Source organism: Sciurus carolinensis, chromosome 10 (genome assembly GCF_902686445.1).
Source record: "Sciurus carolinensis chromosome 10, mSciCar1.2, whole genome shotgun sequence".
NCBI lineage: Eukaryota > Metazoa > Chordata > Mammalia > Rodentia > Sciuridae > Sciurus > Sciurus carolinensis.
This window is the reverse complement of record NC_062222.1, coordinates 133747457-133754730: the sequence shown is the minus strand read 5'-3', so window position 1 is coordinate 133754730 and position 7274 is coordinate 133747457. Positions and strand designations below refer to the sequence as shown.

Sequence of the window (7274 nt, the reverse complement as noted above, 5' to 3'; positions counted from 1 at the left end):
TTATGGAAATCCTCAGCCTCCCACTTTGGAAAGTCGACATTCCCTGGCTCCTGAGGGGCTCCGTTTAGTGGGGTGTGTTGGCTGCACCTCAGTGCCAGTGGGGGAATGCAAGGGGTCCTACTCATGTGACCTCTTTCCTGGGCCGATCAGGACCAGCTGAACATAGAGATTTGAAAGAGACACAATCCAGTAAAGAACTGCAATGGCCTGGCCCTTGGGAATTCCCAAAACGTTGCCAACCGAAGCCTTTCGCAGGCAGAGGAGGCCAGCCCACCCACTGCGGCTGCTGAAATGTGTAGAGGAAGCTCAGCTGTGTGCAGACAGATGCTTCCCCTGCCTTTCAAAGGAGCTCCGGTGGCTCCCAGCCAAGCCAGCCTGGGGTGCCGTGAGCTGAGTGTCACTTGCCAGGCTCCCTGGCCGGCTGTCCTGGAGGGTGCAGAAGCCAGTTTAGCCACCTGGGAATTCGTGTCTTATGATTAATGAGGTGGAATCAGTGCTCTCAAAGCGCATTCCACTCCCTTGTGGGGGATGGGTCTCAGTTCTCAGTGCTGCTTTGACAGTGGTGGCCTCAATTTGAATCATGTGACATGGTCCAATTACTTTTTCACCTGAAATTAGTGTTGGACTAGTGAGTGGCATTCCTGATGCACTGATCAGGTAGAATTTAGGACACCATAAGATAATGGTTTTAAATCTATACATGCTCAACAATTAAAGAGGGAATTACAGACCAGCCACTAGATGCACCCAGGTGTTTCAAACAGCTCCTGACTTCTGGATCCTTCTATATCTGTAGAATTCTTGAAAGGACTCCTTAGAATTACTTTCTGTCAGAATAATTATGTAACTTTATATGTAAGTTGGGAATAAAAGCAGATACATACATGAGAAAATAAAAATCAGCCCTCATTTCAACAGCAGAGTCAGCGATTTATAATCAGAGCGTATTCCATTTTGTAACCTGATTTTTTATCTCTCAGAGAAAAAGTTGTGAACATATCCACACATCTTCAAATAGTTTTGAGCAGTATTTTCATTGCCACATTGTGTGGCTAGAAAATCCATATACTATTGGCTCCCCAGTGTGGAAAAGGACTACCTGAGGCACCACCAATTCCAGGTCAGATCGCTAAGAGGCCTCCTGGAGAAGGTCCATGCTGAAGAGGCAGAGGGAGAAAGCTGTGCCTGACACAAGAAAAGCGTCATCTCCAATGTTGTCCTTAGGTGTGGTCTAAACCTCACACTAGAAGTGGTTATTATGCAAAAGGGAAAACCATTAACGAGTATTAGCAAGGACACGGAGAACTTGCACGATGTTGTAAACTGGTACAGCCATCAGGAAAATAAGGTGGAAGGTCCTCAAAAAATTAAAGAGGAAAACTACCCTGTGATCTGGTAATCCCAGTCCCAGCCACAAGATGAAATCAGTATATGAAGGGCTGTCTGCTCTCCCGTGTCCCTTGCAGCATTTTTCCTAAGAGTCAAACTGTGGAACCAGCCCACATACCACTGCAGAAGAATGGGTAAACTGCGCTACCTACTCAGGATGGACTACTCTTCGGGTCAGTACAGAAGGACGCTCCATCACTTGCAACCACATGGATGAACTTGGAAGGCACTGTCTTAAGTGAAATGAATCAGCCAGAGAGACAGACGCTGCATGATCCACCACATGTGGACTCACAGAAGTAGAGAGGAGAACGGTGGTCACCAGGGCCTGGGGTGGGAAGGCGGTGGGGAGGTGGTGGGGCAGATGTTGCCCAAGCGTGCACAATTCACTGAGTCCACTTAGTTAATTATTGCCCAACATGGAGAATCAAGCAAGTAACCATGTGGATTTTTCTTAGAAATCATTGAAGAGGTGTGTTTTAAGTGTTCTCATCACAAAATGATGATAAAGGTGTGAGGGAAATTATGGGGCCATTAGCTCAATTCACTGTTCCACAACGCACACGTATTTCAATGCAACGTGTGGCATGCAATCAACGTACACAACATTTTTTTTGTGGGGGGGCAGTACCGGGGATTGAACTCAGGGTCACTCGACACTGAGCCACGTCCCCAGCCCTATTTTGTATTTCATTTAGAGACAGGGTCTCACTGAGTTGCTTAGTACCTCACCGTGGCTGAGGCTGGCTTCGACCTCACCATCCTCCTTCCTCAACCTCCCAAGCCACTGGCATCACAGGTGTGCGCCACCACACCTGGCTCATGTACACAACTTTGACCTGCTGATTAAGATCTTTAAAAAGAAGATTATGGAAAGAGGCTTCTCAAAGTTCGAACTCCAGGGCTAGAAGAATAATGTACATAGGGAGGATTCCAGGCAGAGGGGATGGCAGCTAATCAAATCCCTTTCCTGGCCATCAGACATGGACTGCCCCTTGCTGCCCAGGAGAGCTTCAAGATTGTAGCAGCCGGCCACTGCTCTGTCCGCCCATCCCCCCGACCCCCACACACCTGATGAAGGAGTGTGTTATCCTGTCCTGTTCCACCCAGTCTATTTTAGCGAGGTTGCCCTTTTAGTCTAAAGGTCTCTGGATAAGAGGAGCCACCTTCAGATCTACTGTGTATCAGGAGACAGACCCTGAGCCTGCCAGCAGCTCTAGATGAGACTGTTGGGTATTTTGTCAGTGGAGGGGAAGCAAAGTGAGAATTTGTGATCAAAAGTGTAGACTTCAGGATACTTTGTTGTTTTATTGCACTAAATAGCCACTTCCCCTTCCTTCCTCCACGGGGGAGTATGTTTCTCTGCCAGATGGTTGTTGGGCTTCATCCCAGGACATGCTTTGGCCAATGAATTTGGAGGAAATACTGACGTGTTCTTTTAAAGCAGATGCTCAGAGAGTTACTGGAAGTTGCCCAGCTTCCTCTCTCCTGCCTCCACCTTGTGACTCCCTCCTTTTGAGTTGGGATGAGAAGAGAGGTCAGGCCATCCACAACTAACCCACGTCGCACAGAACCTAGCACTCACGATGAGTAAGAAGTAGATATGAGTTACGGTTAGTCACTGAAACATTGACGTTACTTCTTACATTACACTTTCACAGTAAAAACCAGAAAATACAAAGGGCATAAGGGAGAGATATTTGGAAAGGTGGGTTGAGGTAGGATTTGGAGGACTTCAGTCATCTGTTTTTTATTGTGTGTGATTAAGGAATAACTCACCATTTTATTGCAAAAAAGACACAAAATATGCACTCATCCGCTTCAAACATTTATAACGTCTAAGGTCAGCAGCGGTGGCTCCTCTCACATTGCTGTGTCCATTGCTATGCTCATCTTTGCGACATTTTAATATTCCAAATGGAGAACGTAGATCCATTCCAAAGTTACCACAATTTTAAAGAGAGGAAAGGATTCTTTAGATACTTTTGAGGGGTAAATCCTTTCTATGTGTTCCAAGATAAATGATGAAACTATTTTTGTGGGTGTTTCTTCTTTCTACATCTCTCCTGACCCTGATTCAAACGGTGGAAAGATCATCAGCAATTCCTTCCCTCAAAGAATTTCTTTCTGGCACAAAAATAGACTTTCTGAGACCACAATGTCACTTCCTGCTTCTTGGACCTCCCCATGGACAAGAAGGGGGAAGAAACATGAAGCTCTGCACGCAAGGAGGGGCAGGGAGAGGGAAGGGAAGGGAGGAGAGGCCCTGTGAGTCTGGAGAGGAGGGGGCTGCTGCCCTGTGCAGGGACAATTCTGGTCCTTCCATTAAAGTGGTCAGCACAGCTGCCATTGAGCACGTCCCTCAGCCAAGCACTGGCAGAACTGGGCAGCAGCGAAGCGTCGGCCTTCAGGGGCCGCAGGAGTGGAGAGGGAGGTTTCCATGGCCCCAAGATGGCCTGAAGGTCAGAGGCCCGCCTCCTTCTCTAAGTGCCATTAAACCCCCAGAGCTCTGTACACATGGCAGATGGCAAGGTCCAACACACTGGGTCTGAATTCCCACCAGGTTGGGGAGCAGGCATTGAAACTGATTGGAGAAAGTGGAGCTTTGCATCCAAGTTCATGGACCACATTTCCATTTCCTACTTACAGTCTTACTAACCTCGTTTTTCACTGAGGGAGCAAGTAAAGCTGAGGTGGTGAGACTCCTTGTGCAAAGTCATTCCCCTTGCACAGTGGAGCAGAATTAGAACCCAGACCCAGTGCTCGATGCCAAAGCTAGGCCGCCTTCCAGAACTCAGTAGAACCCTCCAGGTCTCAGTACCTACCATCAAACATACTTCGGACTTTCTTTTTTTTTTTTTTTTTATGATAGGAGCCACTGCAATGGCTGGACTTTATTGGAAAGAAGGAACTTCACAGCGCATCCTGAGCAAGTGAGCGCAGGGGCTCCGTGGGCAACGGGAGGGGAACCAGCTTGCAGTGGGCTCCACGATTTGGGAGTCCCTGAGTCTCACGCTTGTGCAGCCAGAACCAGATGATAGCACTGCTGTCCCCTTCGCAGATGCAACCCACGATGCACTTGTTGGCGATGGGTGGGACTAAGGTAGGGACTTCCTTGTGCCTGAAGCGGCCGTGGGGGAAGTGTATTGCATGGGTCGTGTCCCTTCCTTGCAGCTGTCATGACCTCCCTCTCCAGCCCAGTGGCCTGCTCACCGTCAGTAGGAATACCACCTTGAGAAGCCATGGAGCACAGAGTGGCCACTCCTTTGGGACTACAGTCCCTCAAGGCCTGGTCGGCCAGCGCTCCCGCTCCAGGAAGTAACCTTGAAGGCATCAGGTCCGCTTCAGGCAGCACACTTTAGACCTTCACCTACAAGGATACGAGAGGAGGATCCCAGGATTATCAACTAGCACAAGTCCCCCTCACTTGCTTTATGTCTTTTCCAATCTCGAATGCCGAAGGGCCTAAAGATGAATTATTCTTCAGCACCAGTCGATGATTTACAAATATAAAATGCATCGATTGGAAATAGTTAAAGGAAAACATATCAAAAAGCATCACAATGTAACAGCAACAAATAAAATCCCGAGTCAAGTGGTAGAAAGAAAACAAAATAGGCAAAATATATTAAGGAGTTAATAATTCATAGAATTAAAAAATAACTTGAAGAACTGAGTTTTTATGTGAAAAGGCAAACATATAGCAAATTTAATATAAAAGGAAAATGTTAGGTGCGTATTAGGAATTAGAAGAGCAATACCGCAGAAACATGGTTTACTATTAGAAGAAAATGATACGTGCTACAGTGTACTCAAAATAAACTGCCGAAGTACCACAGTGCAGTTTAACTGCCAGCTTATTTACCCAATTTCCTCACCATTAAGTCACTGAAGACAGAGCCTCTGTCGTTGTGCTCACCGTATGCCCAGTACCCTGACAAACTCAGTACACAAAGCAAAAGCACACCTAGTTCCATCACATGCCGGGCGTTCCCTGGGAGCACGAAGCGGGCTCTTTGCCATTCACCTGGAACTGAAAATGACTGAAAAAACAGAAACCAGAATAGGACCCTAAGAAAGGGAGAAACTGAAAATGGTCATGAGCGCTTATATCTAGTACATGGGTTATTAGTTACCTAAAACTTAAAAGGGGGAAGTAACACAAATTATTTTAGAAGGTAAACAGAATGTGAACCCAGTTGTTAAAAATCTCTTACTGACGTCTAATGAAAGACCATTTGTAGGACTGAACAGTCAGGGTTCTCACAGTGTAAAATCTAGGTTTTAAATACAGCTGCTGCTATGTACTAAACACAGGGTCTGACATAATTCCTCAGCTTGGGTCAGCTTCCTCACAGCAATGGACTTTACTTCAGTTGGTTTTCCTAGGTATAAAATCCAATCCATCACAAATGATCACTTCTGCCTTACTGGACATGGTTTATTTCATTAGCCAGAGGTTATAGAATGTGCTTATGTGTTTTGTCAGTGTGGAATATTATAGATCATGAACTATCACAACTTTCTGATAGTAACTTGCAGCCTGGTAAAGTGGGCATTTACTGACCCATGGTGAGTCAATTTGCTCAGACTACCAGTTTCCTCATCTGCAAAGGAAAAAGGAAGGACTGAGTCCATTGCTTTATGCCATTCAATTTCAAAATGATAAGGAAAATATAAGTAGGATTTGAATCTTCAAAGTGGTACTATTCCCATCTTTCAGAGGACATCATGTTTTTATATTTGAAACTATGCATATATTCAGGGGGAATATAGGTCTCATGGATTTGATGTTTTGTACCTTCCATGAGAACAGTAGTTCTTCCTAAGCATTTTAAAGACTGTCAGTCACTTTCAGAAATGAATGAAATCTATGGACCTTCTCCCCATATATATATGTTGTTATATATGGGGAGAATGTCATATATATATATAACATTTTGTGCACTGTGCACCTGTGTATGTAGAAAAACAGGTGGACATGAAGTTTGCATACAGCTTCAGGAAACCCTGCATGTCTTGAAGCATGACCTTGGAGGCCCTGGAAATGCATGGCTCCTTGCTCTGGGTCATGGTTGGTCTAATCAAACATGAAAACTTAAATTTTGAGTAAATTCTTAAAAACACCTCTAATTTTGCAGTGTCAGAATAATTTAGCATGAATGATTTCAAATAATTTTTTAATGAAAATCTTATGAAATCTCCCGAGTAGGACATGCCCCCTAGTCCAGGTGAGTAGAGATACAGGTCACAGGATTTTCCCTGTAGGGTTCCATTCTTCCAGGTAAAATCCTTGGTATCTCCTTCATCCAGCAGGTGTTGGGTCTGGAGGGATCTTCAAGTATCTTGTGGTTCAGATCCCTTAGCTGTCTGATAAGAAAAAAAGGCCAAAGAAAGGGAAGCAATGTCCTCTGGGTCTCACAATTCCCCTTAGCCTTGCTGATAAACTAGCTTTTGATTGCTAGGAAAATTATTTAAATTAATACTCACTTTACTTCTCCAAACCGTTCCATTTAAGGATGGTCTCATATGACCTCTCATTTGGGACTTCCATGATCTATTTGATAATTTAAATGTCCAGAATAACAATATTCTTCTTAGTGATTGAAGTTATTTCAGAACCCAATAAAATATGTCCATATTCCATAATCCAATATATCCAGAGAACTCTGGATTCTCTTTTCCTTTTGATGGATACAACTGAACTCTCAAAGATAGCCAAACACTCCCACATAATTTCATATCCCTCTGCATAGATAACACAGTGATTATCTGATTAGGGTTGTGCCAGGAATGTACTTACATTGCATTTCTTTTGGTTTTTGGAGAAGAGCATTTTCTTTGGAGGAATACAAAAAACCATCAAAAAATTGTTTACCCTTTCA

General features: G+C 44.7%; 1 pseudogene; it reads right to left on the bottom strand.

Moving 5' to 3' along the window:
* Positions 1–4302: 4302 nt before the first annotated feature.
* On the bottom strand, positions 4303–4723 carry LOC124994316 (cytochrome c oxidase subunit 5B, mitochondrial-like; annotated as a pseudogene).
* Between the last annotated feature and the right edge of the window lie 2551 nt (positions 4724–7274).